Source organism: Myotis daubentonii, chromosome 6 (assembly GCF_963259705.1).
Source record: "Myotis daubentonii chromosome 6, mMyoDau2.1, whole genome shotgun sequence".
NCBI classification, from domain to species: Eukaryota; Metazoa; Chordata; class Mammalia; order Chiroptera; family Vespertilionidae; genus Myotis; species Myotis daubentonii.
In genome coordinates this window covers 87,278,244-87,295,117 of record NC_081845.1, presented here as the reverse complement: position 1 = coordinate 87,295,117, position 16,874 = coordinate 87,278,244, and the positions used below count along the sequence as shown (strand labels likewise).

Below are 16,874 nucleotides of genomic sequence, written 5' to 3'. Positions count from 1 at the left end.
CCCACCCAGGCTTCCCCAGGCATGACAGCTGCCCCTGCCCAGGACTTGGGGCTGCCCCTGCCCTGCCCAGGTACCCGCCGCTGGCCCCACCCCCTCTCCACGGGAAGTCGAAGGAGACCTGCTCTGAAGACCAACCTCTCCCCGCAGGAGGAATGACCCCACAGCTCCGGTCCCACCGGCCAGAGGAGTGAGTCTGCTCCACCAGCCCCCACCCCCACCCCCCAAGGGATGAGAGAAACAGCACAGTCTTACTCTCAAAATGCACACAGCAGCCCATGCACCCCTTTTGTTCTGTCCTTATACTCCATGGGGCAACAGTACCCTTGGCCGGGCAGAGAGGAACCGAGACCCTGGGCTGTGTGTGGGGTGGGGAGGAGCATCAGTAACTTTGCTCTCCCCTTTCATGTCTCCCATCTCCAATCTCCTCCTCCCCAGCTTCCCGCCAGGGGCAGCTGCCTTGTACTCACTCCTCCCGGATCAAAGGTGCTGGAGCCCTAACCTGAGACTCCACCCAACAGCCTCATCGTCAACTCCACCTCAAGGTCCCTGTCCTCCTCCAGCCCTCACATCCACACTCCTGCCCAACATAAGGACAGCCACCTTTCTGTCCAAGTGGCAGGTACAGGGCAGCTGTGCGCCCTGCCAGCCCAGCCCTGTCCATGGGCTGGAGATGGACGGCACAGTCGGAAGGGGAGGCCATCGGAGGCAATGAGGTTGGCCAGCACAGGCAGACACACTACCAAACCGGGTGTGAAAGTGAAAAGTCCCGGGGAAAGGCTGTGGGTGGCGGCTGGGAGAGGAGTCAAAGGGCCCAGGGTCTGGCCTGCCTGCCTGTGTGGCCCAGTGAGGAGCTTTCAGTGTGAATGGGCCAGCGGATGAGGCACCTGCCCCGTCCCTGCCGGCCCTTCCCCATCCCCACACCGAAGGCCTTAGTCACTCCACTTCCTGTTCTTAATTCTCCCCGAGCCCTCACCCCAAAAGGCATGAGTCTGGGAGAGGGAGCAGTGAAGAGGGAGGAGGCCCCTCTCCAAGAAGCAGGTACCAGGCAGAGCCTTCTCCAAGGACAGAGAAGGGGCCCTTGAATAAGCTGCCCCCATTGCCCGTGAATTGCACCTTGTTCCACACAGAGACACAGAGAGCGCCAGGGGCTCAGCCCCAATGGGCTCCATGGAGCTGGTGGCCCCAGGAAAGGAAGAGGCAGAGGCAATGAGAGGAAGGAAAAGCAAGTCCGGAAAACCACGGCAATCACAGTCACTAGGGCTGGGAGGAGGCCTGGCGGCTCTAGGCTATGCGCTTCCCAGCATGTCTGCCCCAGTTCTAGGAGAGGATGCAGTGCAGACAGGCCCCTGGCCTGGGACGGGGCCTGGAAAGGGCCGCCGGTGTTGGCACAGGGTAAGGACATTCACGCTGGGACCCTTTCCTCCATTGTGAATGCATGGAGGGATCCTGACAGCTTCCTCTTTGTCTCTGTGGCACCTGGCACATAGTAGGAGCTCCTTAAGAGTCTGTGAGCACAGTGACTGTGGTGACGGGCCCCAGCAGGAAGGGCCTGTCCAGGGCAGCTGGGGAGGGGGCGGCAGCTCCACAGGCACCGAGCGTGGGAGCTGTGGGGAAAGGGCTTGACAAGAGCCACATTCCAAGGGACCAGCCAGACCACCAGGCCTGGGTCCAGTGAGTGCAGCAGAGGCTGGCAGGGCCCCAGCCGCACCCTCTGAGGACAGCCAGCCAGCCCACCTGAGCCTTGCAGTGCCAGCACCTGCACCTGTGCCAGAGCCAATGGAGGCAGCACCCTGAGCCAAACAGCAAGGGGAGCAAGTGAATAAGCACCCTGTTCCCTCCCCCACCCACTGGGAGAACTCTAAGGCTCAGTCCACAGAGGTCCCCAAGGAGACGGGGCCTCAGTGCCCGCAGCAGTCACCGCTCCTAACGCACATTTGATTGGCTTCCTTCCCTCCCCTGTCTCACTATCTACCCCACGGCCGGTGCTCCCGGGGGTCACCTCCCAAGCAAGCGGCCTGCACTCACACCCTTGTCTTAACCACTGAGGCCCGAGGAGACGGCTCTGGTCCGATGGGCAGCTAGCTCTAACGCTTAGGAAGAAAGGCGAACAAAGGGGCAGAGTAAGATGGGGCTGCCATCCTGTGGAGAAGCAGGTGTAAGAGCCAGTCCCTGGAGGAGACTGGTGAGGCTGGTGCCGCGGTCAAGGGCGTACCTAGGAGTCTCCCACCTGTGGGAGGTAAGATGGAGAAGAAACAAGGACGTGCCAGGGTCGCAAGTTATGTGATGAAGAAGCCTCCATGCCAGGGGTGGTGATGGCGACACTGGATTAGAGGTGGCAATGCCAATAAGACTAGAAGCCCAGCATTGCCTCCCACCCCAGGTGCATCTAGAATAGAACCACAGAAGGCCAGCATTCCAGAGCCTGAGCCTGCCATTCATTCAGCTCCACGCTCAGAACTGGGCACTGGGGACACCAAGGGAGGCCACTGGATTCCACACCAAGTGCAGGTGCTTGGGAGCAGCTACAGCTGCTTCTGTCTGCATGACCTTCCGCACCCTCACTTCACAGGGTCCCAGGATCCTGCCAGTAATGTCCACCTTGGAGAGCTTCTGCAAGGATTAGATGTAAACATCCAAAATGGGTGCTTAATAAATATTTAATGGCTACATGGATGAATGCATGGATATAATAGATGCGTGAGTGAATACAATGAGTGAGTGGAAGGATGCATGCATGGATGAATGAACGGAGGCATGGATGGATGCATGGATGCATGGATAGATGGATGAACAGATGGGTGGATGGATGGAAGCGTGCATGGATAATGGATAAATGCATGTATGGATAGATATTTGAAAGGAGACCAAAGAGAGCAGTAGTTGTCTGCACAGAGTCTGATTTCCATCTGGTTAAATATCCCTTTCTGCTAAATTTAATAACAAAATAATGAAGGCCCATCACTCTAATTTATCTGTTAGAGAAATCTATATCTCCATTCTTCAGGTTGACAGATGCAAAGATCCTCCTAATGAGCCTTAGCGACATTATTGGGGAGGGCTGTTCCCTGAAGGGTTAGGGCTACGTCGGAACAGAAGGCATCCTCCTGGTCAGTCACCATCACACCCGTTCCCACCGTGTGGTCCCACCATGTCCGTATCCCTTTCCTCTCGAGTCCAACTCCACCCAACCCCCTCCCCAGGGAAGGTGGGTCAGGGACCAGGGAGAGGCAGGGGGCACTGGCCAGGATGGCTGAGCAGAGGAAGCCAAGAACAGAGTATAGCGTGTGGACTGGGGTGAGCAGGGATCAGAGAGAAGAGACTGAAGAGCAGAGGGGGATTTATTGTCTCGGGAGAAGCAGAGAAAGAAAACAGCCCTGAGAGATCAAAGGAGCAGAAGTGGAATGGACTGAGCAGCAAACAAATGCCATTTTCTGCTCTATCTGCGCCCCCGCCCCCCCCCCCCCCAATCCACCAGATAAAGTCCAAACTCCCTAGTCAGGCCTGCAAGGCATCCAGTCCCCCGCCCCTCCCCTGCCCCCAGCTCCCTAAACAAGCCTGGAGCTCAGCCCGGGGGCCTCCTCACTCCCTCTCCCCAATACAACCTGGGCCTCCAGATGCTCCCCCTGCCTCATCCCCCTTCCACTGTCCAATCCCCACTCATCTCCGGAAGCCCCCAGACGTGCCCACTGCGGTGGCCTTGGACGAAGATGTGTTGACTGTGGAAGGAGTGGCATAAGTGGAGAAAGATGAGCCCAAGCAGAGGGGGAAGGAGGTGAGGCTCCAGGCCGGAGTGAGAGGGGGCCTGGCCTCTGTGTCCCCTTCCAGCTGTCCCCATGGCCCACCGGTCCCCATGGCCCAGCCCTGGCATTGCACAATCTGTGGTCACCGCAGAGCCCGTCCATTTGCTAAGAGCTGAAGTGACACTGAAGGAGGGAACCAGGCCTCATGCCCGGAACAGAGGAGATGGGCGGGTGGGCCAAGGGAAAGAGAGCGTTCACTCTGCCCGGTCCAGCGGGGTGGAGTTCATGGCCTGGATAAGCTGAGCACAGAAAGTGAGAAACGGGGCAGGCCCCATAAGAGTTGTGTCGGGGTACCCTCTGCCATGGCCTGAGCGCGTGGGTGCGAGGCAGAGATGGACCCTCACAGCCTGGAGCTGGGCTGCAGGCTCCCCGGCCTCCGAGGCCCCTTCAGGCTGGGAAACCTGTGGAGACGGGCAGCTCAGGACGGACTCTCACAACAGAAACAACCAGAGGCCTTGGCACCCCTCCTGCAGGCAGGTCTAGGTTGGGGAAGGGGCCTTGCCTGCCAGCCTGTAGAGCACAGGAAAAGGGGGTGAGGGCCCAGGCCCTTACCCTGGCCACACCTCAGCTCTGCATCCCTGCGCCCGCCTAAAGAGCATGGGAGATGTACAGTGTGGATGCAGCAAGGAAACTGAGGCACAGAGCTGCCCTCCAGCTCGGAGACTTGCTTTGCCTGCCCAGCCGTCAGCATCATCCTTGAAAATTACCCACCATGCTTCACGCAGCACATGGGGACATACACTTTCTAGAAAGTGGCCTGTCTCGGTCCCGAAGGTGGGCGGCCTTTTCCTGAGCCCTGACCTGGAGGCCGGGTGCACGGCAGGTGAGCGGTGGGGCGCAGACTCCGGCCCACTGCTGCCCCAGCTCCACCATTTGCTGGCCGTGACCTCGGGCAGACCCCTGAAGCTTGGGTGGCACTTCCTCACATGAAGGGATCACACTCCCTATTCTTGCAACTCACAGTTGTGAGAGAAACAAATCTGTTCCTCTGGCCCCTCAGGTATCCGAATGGTCCCTCCACGCAGGATGCTCACAGCCTAACGACCAGTCCTCCTGCTTCCTCCTCACCAGGGCCCAATGGCTCCGGCCCTGGCAAGGGGTGCTAAGGAGCTGACGGAGCCACTGCTGCTGATAGAGCTGGTGCCAGGCCCATTGTGGGCACGGGGCCCCGGGCATACAATGGGGCTGTGTGTGCACCCAGCGTTACCCTGGAGCAGAGCTGGGCAGGCTGGCATCTGGGGTCAGGCCAGGAATTCATTTCCCTGGAGAGGGCCTCCCCACCCCCTCCCAGGCTGCACAGCCCCATGGGGGGTATGGAGCAGGCACCACCCCCTCCCCCAGCGAGCCCAGGCAGCGGAATGGGGACATGCCCACAGCGGGCACTGGGGAACAGGGACTCCTGAATCCCGCTGCTGGACGGGGCTGCTCACTTGGGCGGCATTAGGGACCCATTATGTAACTGGGGCCCTGGCCTTCCCGCAGGCAAAGGGAAGGTGAGATCTGTGGGGCCGGGAGAGGGTGCAAGAAAAGCCTGCTGGGATCCCTCCCCAGATGAGGGCCGCCCTCCTCGTTCTGCACTCCCCCGCTGTGGGGCCCGGGTGCTCTGGGAGAGGAGCCGTCTCACTCCCCAGGGGAATGAGTCACCCATCGCTGCAGCCAGGATGGCAGGTTGATGGTGGCAGGTGGAGCCTCTGCCCCCCTCCCCCCTGCAGGTCTCCTGGAGCTAGAAAACCACTGGGTGGCGATGGTGCTGACCACGCAGTCCAGCCCAGGCACAGGCCACTTCCCCTGGGGCAGGGCATCCCCGAGTGCCAGGAGGCGGGGGCCTGAAGACCTCCTGCCCCACCAAGCGCCCCCCGCACTAACTGATGCTGCAGGCATGGGCCAGCCCCCAGATGCCCCTGAGAGGGGTGTCAGACTGCAGGCCAAGGCACCACGTACCCTCCATGAGAAACTGGGTCTGAGGCCAGGGAGGAAGGGAGCACAGGCCTCTGGTGGGTGGGGAAGAAGAAGGCCTGCCACCCTCTACCTCGGGTTGTGGCCAAAATGCGGAGATGTGCTCCTTTGCGTGAATCACTTTCCATTCTCCTCAGAGCCTGGGACGTGGGGCAAGGGGGTAACTGCCCTCCCTCCCTCCCTCACCGGCCTGAGTCACCCCCCCCCCCCACTCCACACCCAGTCACAGTGACTGTGACACAAACATGTGCCCCTCCGGCTGCCGCCCACACTCCCTGAAGGTCACACACGAAAGTCACAGTGTGGCCCCAGCCCAGTGGACACAGTTGGATGCCCACCCTTCCCCTCACACCCACAGACCTCCCCCTCCCCCGCGGGGCCACAGCCCAGCCATCACATCCTGGGTGCCTCAAGGAGCAGCAGGCCACCTACTGCCCAGGACAGGGAGAGGACCTTCCCCGCCAGGCCCACCGAGCCCTGTGTGTGTGTGTGTGTGTGTGTGTGTGTGTGTGTGTGTGTGTGTGAGAGAGAGAGAGAGAGAGAGAGAGAGAGGGAGAGAGAGAGAGAGAGAGACCTGTCCTGAGAACAGAGGCTCCTGATGCTGAGGCTACCGCCCTCATTTTAATGATGAACAAACTGGGGAAGAGTCTTGTTCATGTTTGTGAGCAAGGCTGAGCCCGGACCCAGGGCTGGGTTGGCTTAAGGCAGTCAAACAAAGCAGGGGACAGGGAAGGCAGGGTGAGGGGAAGATGGAAGAGGAAGGTGGAGGTGCAGGGGAAGATCTGCCCCCATACCTGAGGGCTGTTGCTCTGGATGCTGTGCTGGTACCATGTCATTCATTCATTTCAAACATTTCTTGAGCACCTACTATGTGCCAGCACTATAGATCTCTACTATGTGCCAGCACTATAGATCTCCAGGCCAAGCTCCCCCAGCTCCCTCTCCCGCCCCAACTCCCAGCTCCCTCTCCCGCCTCACACGGGAAAGGGAAACAGCAAAAAAGTCTCATGGACTTTCTGTGCGCACAGCGATGATCCACACACATCGATGCTTTGTTTCCCACAGTAACTCTGTGACCTACATCGTATCATCCCGTAGGTAAAGAAACAGATATTCACAACAGTTAAGCGACTCGCCCAATCTGTAAAGGGCAAAGCCCACATTCCCACCTCGTGTGCTCCTGCCCCCCACCCCCCTGCAGCCTTGCGGAACTCACCACCATGGATCCCCGGCTAGGACCGGAACTCCCTCTGAGCCCTAGCCCAGGCCTCACCTCACTCAGAGAAAAGCCCAGGCCTCCCACCAACTCACTCCAGCAGCACAGCACATACAGAGTTTCTCATTAGTAACAATAAGAATAAAAATAATAAAAGTCCCACCACGTCCCTATTACATAGCACTTATGATTTAGGTACTTCACGTCTTATCATTTACTTAATTCTCACAACACTATGCTCCCATTACTCCCATCCCCATCTCACAGATGAGGAACCTGAGGCCCAAGGTCACACAGCTAAGAGGTAGCAAAGCCAGGATTCGACCCCTGGCAGTCTGGCCTGTGTCTGTTGCTCCTCCTTCGGTGGCGACTGTAACACCTGCCCTAGTGTGGCCTGCCTCCCTCCTCTGAGACCCCTCTGCAGGGGTCAGAGGCCGAGGGGGAAAAGCCGACCTGATGAGCACCTCCAGCTCATGCTCTGCAGCCGGCCCTGGTAACACTCCTCCCGCCCCCCCCCCCCCGCCCCCAGGAGCTGGAGCCAGAATGGTGAGGTGAGGAGAGCAAGCAATGCACAGGTACAAATGGGGTGCCCACTGCGTGCCCAGCTTCAAGTTGTGGCAGGTGCGGGAAGTACAAGTCTCTGTCCTTGCTCTCCTGCCAGGGGCTCCCGTCCCCCACAGAGCCCAAAGGGGTCGCCGCCACCCCCACCCCCTTCGGTACTGGCTGCACCAGATGTTGGCAACACTTAGAAACAGGGCTAAAAATAGATTCTACAATGAGTCAGTGCTAAGAATAAATCGGGCAAACAGCCCTCCTGGAGAGGACACGCTCCACCAGGGAGGTACCACCCCTCCCACCTCCTAGCCCAGCCGGGCCTTCCACTCGGAGCCCCCCACTGTCAGCAGAGGGTCTGGGGCACCCCAACTGCCCTATAGACAGAGCATGGCCAGCTTCCTACCAGAAGAGTGGGGGTCAGAGGTGCAGCAACTGGAGAAGACGCCTGCCCCAGTGGAGTGGACTGCAGCACTGAGACCAGGGTTTCCCGCCCAGCTCCCCTCATTCTCACCTGGGAAATTCCTTAGAGTCAGCCACACTGGCCCACTTCACAGGTGACGGGGAGGCGGGGCCCGGAGAGGGACAGCCATATACGAAAGGTGGGGCAGACATGAAAGGTGGGCCCGCATCAGAACCTAGTCAGAACCGTGCCAGGCCCCACAGCCTGGCGTCTCTCTGATTTCCCCCACCTTCTTCTCTCTTCAGCCCCAGAAATGACAAGAATTGCTAGGCCCATCCGTAGGTGTCTGCACATGAACGGAACATTAATAGCACATTCCCGTATGGTGTCAAGTGAGCCTCTCGATAACTCCAGATGATAGACGAGAGGATGAGTCTCATTCCACAGCGGAAGAGCTGGGCTCAGAAGACAGGATTACTTGCTAGGGCCCTGCAACGGGGACGAAGCCTTATTGCCGATCATCAGCCAGGAAAGTATCTTCAGGAGCCCATATGCTGGGCACAGCCCATCTTCCCAGCAATGCCAGGGGGGACCCGACCCCCTCTAAGGCTGCTGGGAGCCAGAGGGAGGGGCCAGAAAAGGGAGAGGCGCCTTCCGGAAGTAAACAGCACCACATACAACATTTCTCTGAGGTGAACCAAGGAAGGAGGGGAGGGTGGGTGTCCTGAGCCGATCTCTGGCCGTGGATTCAAGGAGCCGTGGGGGCTAAGCCCAGCCCTGCTCAGGATCTAGGAAATCATTCCCCAGGCCTGTTTCTCCATCTGGACAATGGGGCTCTGAGCACCAGGCCTTTGAGAGATCCCGGGTTATATCATGACCGTAAATTGGGGGTAATTAGTGTAACAAAGGCTCTGCCAAGAGCCCAGCTGGTGTGGCTCAGTGGTTGAGTGTTGACCTATGAAGCAGGAAGTCATGGTTTAATTCACTGTCAGGGCACATGGTTCAATCCCCAGTAGGGGGTGTGCCGGAGGCAACCAATCAATGATTCTCTCTCATTGATGTTTCTATCTCTCTCTCCCTCTTCCTTCCCCTCTGAAATCAATAAAAATATTTTTTGAAATTTAAATAAAAAAATAAAAGGCTCTGACAAGTCCTGCCGCATAGAAACACATGTTTAAAAAATATATTTCTTATTAATTTTTTTTTAAGAGAGAGCAAGAGGTAGAGAGAGAGAGAGAGAGAGAGAGAGAGAGAGAGAGAAAGAGATCAATAAACATCGATTGGCTACCTCCTATAAGCCCCCTACCAGGGAGGGAGCCTGCAACTTGGGCATGTGCCCTGACCAGGAACTGAACCGGCAACCTTTTTGGTGCCTAGGACAGCATCCAACGAACTGAGCCACACTGGCCAGGGCCCTTTTTGTGTTTTTTAATTCACACTCTGCCATACCTACTTGACCACCAAACCCTTCTACAGAATACATCTTGGGAAACCCCCAAGCAAATCTGGGGTCACCAACTCAAACGCCTGTGGGGGCCACAGGGAACGTGAAAGCTTGGAGCAGGCTCAAACAAGACGCATCAGGACCTCGCGGATAGCTCCAAGCCCTAAAAATGCCGGCAGCTCCTGGGGTCCGGAGAGTCTAGCACTTCTCTACTCTGAGGGCCTCCCTCACGACCCGCCCAGGGTTTGAGTCCCATTTGACCGTCACCAATCCTATGCAGAGGGGCAAGGAAGGGGCCAGTACCCTGTGGAGACTGGGACCCCAAGAGAACAGAACACTGGCCCAGGGTCACACAGCAGGTGACTGCAGGTAGGAGAGATGGTGACGCGTGTCGCACTGACTGCGCCCTGATTGTGCACTGAGCACTTCACCTCTGTTACCCCACCACATGCTCCCAACAGCCCTTGGAGGAAGGCACCGCTGTCATCCCCACGCCACAGAACAATAAGCTGACAGCAAGATGCAGTCACTTTTCCGACGTCACGTGGCTAGTAAGTGGTACAGCCCAGATTTCCACCCTGGCAGCTCAAACCCAGAACTCGTGTCCTCAGCCCAGCTCTGCCACTCACTAGCGAGGTAGCCATGGGGGAGAACATAACCATCCCTGGCCTCAGTTTCCTAATCTATAAAACGGGATAATAAAAAGGCCTGTGTATGAGGTTACTGTGAAGATTAAATGTGCAAACACACAAAGGTGCTGGACACAGTGCCAGGCACACGGGAGGTGCTCAACTGTGTGACCATCAGTAAACGCCCACCCACGCCTGAGCCTCTGGGCTCAGGACTCCTCAAGCTAGAAGCACCCACGGCTTCCTGGAAATCGGCCCCTGCCAATCAGTCCCAGGACACTGCCCCTCCAGCTGGCAACGTGGACCTCCACGCTGGGGCTCTTCAGATACGCCGTGTAGGTGGGGACGCAGAAAGTTGGGGTTCCCAGACCTAGGCCAAACCTGGGTCTCATCCTCTGAGGCCCCTAACAGGCTACTTCCCCCACACAGCTGGGGATATCCCCAGCTCAGCCTGGGACACAGGCCGCTCCCCACCCTTGCCCCGCGGCCTCAGGTCACGGGGTGGGGAGCCCGGGGGCTCTCCAGCCAGACAGCTGATGTCCTCATGACCTTCCCCAGCCCTCCTAGCCTTAGCGATGACAGCAACCCAGCCGGCGCTCTTCACACTTCCCACAGCCAGCTCATCCATGTGAGGTCACAAGATGAGCAGCACACCCACGAGGCCGGCTGCTCAGGGGTCAGTAAGCCCACTCTACAGATCAAGAAACTGAGGCCTTGATTTGCCCTGGGCGGGGATCTAAGTAGTAGGAAGGCTTCTGTCTCCTGCACCAGGGCTCAGGGCTGAGCCAGGTCCCAGGCCAGACCCACCAGAGCCAGCTGGGGCAGCAGAGGGAAGGAGACGGTTCAAGATACTCCTGGGGCCATGGTGAGGGGAGGAAATGGTTATGCAGTGGGCCCAGGGTCTCACCCAGTCACTGAGCATCCTGCAAGTATTGGGGGTTGGGGGGGGGCTTTAGTAGCCCTGAGCCCTCCTCCTCCCCACTCCACCCCAGCCAGAGGAGATGGGCATAGCCCTTGCCCAGTACCCTGAGATGACCCCTGCCCACCCCTCTGATCTAGCTAGCATGGGCGCCTCTGGCCAAGCCTGGCCCTGCAGCCCTCCACGGACAGGGAGCCCTGCCTCCCAAGGTGGCTCTCTAGCTCCAGACCCCGGCCAACGTTCACCCCAGGCATTGTCTCCTGTCACTGCCCCCATCTAATGCACGTCATCACCCAGAAAGCCCCCCAACCACCTCACCCTCTGCCTCTGCTGACCCCCGCAGGGCCCGCTCACCTACACACACCTTGCCAAGAATTGGATTGGCCTCCCCGCCTGGCCCATGGCATGTGGCGCTGGGTCCTGCGCAGGAGGGAGATAATCTCTAAGGCACTGGCCCCAAATATTTTGATCATGACTCACAGGATAATATTTTTATTTGACCCCCATACACACACACACACACACACACACACACACACACAGCATGCATACACATGAAACATGAAACAAAAATGTTATGCAAAACCCTTAGCAATACTGTGCAATACACTGGGATGTTTTCTATTCTTTTTCATTAAAAATAATGTTCATTGAGACCAGATTACGGTCCCGTCAGTAGCCCCGGTCCACAGTTTAAATAACGACTCTCCAGGGATATCTGTGAGGCCCTGACTTGCCACCAGGCACATGGCAACAGGCGCCTGATAAAGACATCCAGTTGCGGACACGCACTCCAGGGCAGGCCTGCCCAAGCCTCTTCCTGCGGTGTCTGCTTTCATCTCCACCGCGACCAGGGGCAGGAGCGCTGCTCTGTCCCCTGTTTTACATGTGAGGAAACTGAGGCCCACAGTCACACAGTAAGTGTCCCAGGCAGAATTCAAAGCCAGGTCTGCCTGAATCTGGAACCATATTCATCCCAGCACACACCGTCCGCCAGCTGGTCTCCGGCCCTCTCTTAAGTCCGCACACACTGGCAGGAAGCTTGCCCCAGGAAGCCTGCTCCTACGTGAAAAAGCCATTCCTGGAGCGGGGGGGGCGGGGGGGGGGGCGGGGGGGGCCTTTTTCTTCATTTGGATATTCATAAAATCATTCAAGGGCCACACAAAATTATCAACTTAAGAATGAGCCTGCTATACTTGGTCAAAATTAACTCGCCCCTAATGCCTTGGCAAGGCCAGACCAATGGTTTTACGGGCCTTATACAGCCGTGAGCTGGGCGTTCCCCACCCCTGCCCTACAGTAACTTCATTCTCTGTATTAGCTGATGACTTGACTGGAGATGGGCCAGAGCCCATGGGCTGTGAGGCCAGCCCTCACACCCCTCACAGCAGACCCTGCTCCTCCTCCATACCCACCTCCAGCTGAACACAGAGGAGCTGGGATGAGGGCGGGGTCCACCTAAGGGCTAAGGACCATTCTGTTTTCCTTCTCATTGATATCACTGCCCTAGAGCAAGTCACTCTACCCCTTTGTGGTCTCATGTCCTCATCTATGACATGGGGGTGATAACAGCCCGCCTTACACAGGGTGACTGTGAGGGAGGGGCTGACACAAGCCAAGCATTTGGCACACACTTGACGCGGAGTATGGCCTGGGAAATGTGAGCTCTTATTGTCATCCCCAGTTCTAACTCAAATTCCATCACCGAAATAATCACCGTGAGCATTATTCACAATGGCCAAGATATGGAAGCAACCCAGTGTCCATCCATAGGCCAGTGGATAAAAGAGCTGTGGCACACATACACAGTGGAATATCACTCAGCCGTAAAAGAGAATGAAATCTTACCATTGGTGACAGCATGGAGGGACCTAGAGCAGCGGTTCTCAACCTGTGGGTCGCGACCCCTTTGGCGGTTGAACGACCCTTTCACAGGGGTCGCCTAAGACCATCCTGCATATCAGGTATTTATATTATGATTCATAACAATAGCAACATGACAGTTATGAAGTAGCAACGAAAATAATCTTATGGTTGGGTCACAACATGAGGAACTGTATTTAAAGGGCCAGAAGGTTGAGAACCACTGAGCCCTAGAGGGTATTATGCTAAGTCAGAGAAAGACAAATGCCACTGATTTCACTGATATGTGGGATCGAATGAACAGAATAAAGGAAGAAACAAAACAGAAACGAACTCAGCTATAGAGACGGACTGAAGGTTGTCGGAGGGGAGAGTGGGTGGAGTTCTGGGTGGACAAGGCTGAGGGGTTGAGGAGTGCAAAGTGGTAGTTAGAGAACAGTCACAGGGAGGAAAAGTGCAGCCTAGGGAGTACAGCCACCTGTATTGTAATAACGACACATGTGCCAGGTGGGGACTGGAAATACTGGGGGACCGCTCTGTAAAGATGTGATTGTCTAACCACTATGCTGTGCACCTGAAGCCAATAAAAAATAATACTGGATATAAACTGTAATAGAAAAATAAAATAAATAAATCATCGCCACGAAGCCTGGGCAGGCTTTGTGCTGTTTGCACACAAACATGCTCATGTACCAGTAAAATGTTAACCTGTGCAGGGCGCTTCCTCCCGGTGCCAGGCACTGCTCATAGCATGGATTCACTCTTTTAATCTTCACAACGAACGCACATGGTGGGCGCTGTAATTGTCATCTCTGTTTTACAGAAGAGGAAACTGAGGCTCCGAGAAGCTAAGTAACATTCCAGGATCACGTAGCTGCTCAGTGGCAGGGCCAGGACGGGAACCCAGGCAGGCTGGCACAGCGCACCCAGACCCAGTGCTCCCAGTCCTACTCCCAAGCTGATGTAAGCGGGTATTTCCTGTTGCCTGGCCAGCATGGCACTAAACACCTCATGCCCACTACCTTCTCTGAACCCCAAAACAAGCCTGGGAAAGAAGAGAGGGGGCAGGGAGAGCTCAGACGGCTCTCCAGCCAGATAGCTGGTGTCCTCAACACCTTTCCCAGCCCTCCTAGCCTTACAGACAGCAATACCAACCCACCATGGTTGCCCAGCTCCTCAGAGTGGGGGCTGGCAGCCAGCAACTCTGACTCCTGATTTCACTTGGTTCCCACCATCCTGGGCTCAGGGAAGCCCTGTCTTCTCTCCCCTGAACCTGGGCAGGGGCCCCTGCCATGGGCCACCTGCTTCCCCAGTCCTGACCCTGCTCAAAAGGTATCCCCATATCAGCACAGCCTGTGAGCTCACCCCCACTCCCCCACCTCCCCAAAGACACAACACACAAACACCCATGCACCCTCATACCTGAGAGAGGGTGGCCCCTGGAAGGAGGCCCCCTGGACCACTCAGCTCCTCGGGGAGCCCGAGCCCAGGGCCCTGGCCCTGCTCTGGTACCAGCCCCAGTTTCCTCATTTCCCCGGCGCTGTTTCTCACCCAGCCCCCTGCACCTCAGCCTCAGAGGAAGTTGCACAATCCCCTGGGAGCTGCACATGTGGCCAAGCATTACTCACAGCGCCCTCCCGGAAGGCCTCTCTCACCCACAAGTCTACCCAACACACAGGGACTCCCAGCTCCAATCTCACCCACCCGGGTCTCCAGGCATGGGCAGTGCCCCTGCCCCCTCCCAGCCTGAGCCGGTGACAGCCACTCCCACCCACACAGGACTCACAGGCCCCGGCCACCTGCCCTGCTCCAAGATGGGGAGACACACCCCTGGTCAGGGCGGCTCAGTGGTTGGAGCATTGTCCTGTGCACCAAAGGGTCACGGTTGGATTCCTGGTCGGGGCTGCCAGTCACTGAGCTGTTATCAGTCATCCCCACCTCAGGCTGCCTGGGTATCTAGGCCCTTTTGTGAGAGGATGTTTCAGGAAGAGGCGGGGCGACTGGGCAGGCCCTGGCCCGGAGAAGGCAGGAGAGGCCACTAAGGTGAGGTGAACCCCAGGACGGGAGGTCAGAGAGACCCAAGCTCTGACCCACCCCTGGGCCCCGCCCTGGGGTAGCAAATGCTCGAAGGGCACGGGAGGGTGAGGAGGAGCCCGCCCAGGGTGTGCTCCCCCCCTCCCCCAGTGGGGCCTCAGATAAGGAGGATGATAAGCACCTCTTATCTTTATCACCCACTCAGCCTTGGATTCCCACCCAGCCAGGACAGTCAGAGATGGTTTTGCCTGGGCCCCAGGCTCCCCAGAGCGCCCCTTATTTCTGCAGCCCTCATCAAAAGGCTGGGGCCTCGGGGCAGTTCCTCCACAGCCCTTTGCGGCCTAGAGTAGCAGGAACCAGGATGGAGGCTCCTGCGGTCACCTGACGCCTCCAGCTCAGTGGACAGGGAGCACAGTCAAGGGCGCGGGGCGGGGCTGGAGAGCCCTCCCCCTGGAAACAAGGGCTGCAGGCCCCTTCTCAGGGATGCTTCCCCACATGCCAGCACAGCCACCCTCTCCTCAGTCCTGCCAACAGCCCCTCGAAGGCCGAGGGCAGCAACCCTTGCCACTCTTGTCCCCAGAGGAGACGGAGGCTCAGAGCCTTCAGTGCAGCGAGTTCGTGACAAACTGTCTCCTGGCTCTTTTCCCAGATCAGTTTCTCAATCTCCACACAACTGACACTTAGGACCAGATAATTCTTTTATATAGATATATATATATTTTACTGATTTCAGAGAGGAAGGGAGAGGGAGAGAGAGAGAAACATCCATGATGAGAGAGAATCATTGATCAGCTGCCTCCTACACGCCCCACACTGGGATGGAGCCAGCAACCCGGGCATGTGCCCTGACCAGGAATTGAACTGTGACCTCCTGGTTCGTAGGTCAACGCTCAACACACTGAGCCATCTCGGCCGGGCCAGGTGATTCTCTGTTGCGGGTTGTCCGTAGCATTTTAGGACATTGAACAGCATTCCCGGGCTCTCACTAGATTCCAGTAGCTTTCTCTTGAGTCACGACAACCAAAAATGTCAACAGACATTGCTAAATGTCCCCAGGGAGGCAAGGTCTCCCTTGGTTGAGAACTACTGCCCTAGAAGGCCCCGAAAGACAAGCACCTGCCAATTCGAAATCGAAGGATAGTTGCTGGGACAGAGGCTCCCTTCTCGACTGCCAAGTGTACCGGCGGGAGGTCTGCAAGTGCTGCTGGGTGCTCGGAGGACTCAGCACCCTCTGGGCAGAGGCTGCCCCACTGGCAGGGACTGCCACTTGGGGGTCTCCTCCAAGATCACCCTCCCACCCTTCACTTAGAAATCAGACCCCTCCCTGGCTTTCAATATTATAATTGTCTTTAGACTATTTTGATCTGCAGTCCTCTGAGTAAAAATGCTGGAGCAGCACCAATATATGCTTCTCTTCTTATAAACTGCTTATAAATACCAATGCATGGATATATCATGTATGTCAGCAGACATACACAAAAATGGTTCTATGAAAAAGGAGAGCAGGGAGCCTGGCCGGTGTGGCTCTGTTGGTTGAGTGTTGGCCCTGCACCAAAATGTTGCTGGTTCCATTCCCGATCAGGGCACATGCCCGGGTTGTGGGATCAATCCCTGGTCGGGTACCTGCAGGAGGCAGCCAATCTGTGTTTCTCACTCACACTGATGTTTCTCTCTCTCCCTTCCTCTCAAACATCAATAAAAACGTATTTCGTTAAAAAAGAAGAAAAGGGAAATGTAAGTTACACCCATGTTAAGGCGCTGTTACACACTCACCAGCTGCCAGTAGCCACTGTTGGCGTGGATACAGAGCCACAGAAAGCCTTGGGCAGTGTGCACAGCCACTTCACACAATAGATACCAAGTGCAAGGATGCACAGCATAGCCCGTGCCCTGGGATTTCCCTCTGACCTATCTGTACTCTGGGGAAATGCAGGCACCAACACACCAGGAAGCACATAAGAGTGCTCTGACAGCATCGCCCATAGTAGCCAACAAAGGAGAGCAACCCCAATGCCCACCAGCAGGAGATGGAGATATGCATGGTAGCAAGTTCATGCA

At 57.0% G+C, this 16,874-nt stretch overlaps 1 protein-coding gene across 2 annotated transcripts in view; it reads right to left on the bottom strand.

Moving 5' to 3' along the window:
• The window catches only part of TFEB (transcription factor EB), a 46,450-nt gene that overhangs the window by 19,752 nt on the left and 9,824 nt on the right, over positions 1-16,874 (bottom strand). Inside the window, exon 1 of one of the 2 annotated variants that reach the window (XM_059701727.1) lies at positions 14,205-14,349. The exons of the other annotated variant lie outside the window; for it this stretch is intronic. The gene's annotated coding sequence lies outside the window, so the exon portion shown is untranslated. Of the gene's footprint in view, positions 1-14,204; positions 14,350-16,874 lie in introns of those variants that run through there. 2 annotated transcript variants of the gene reach the window in all.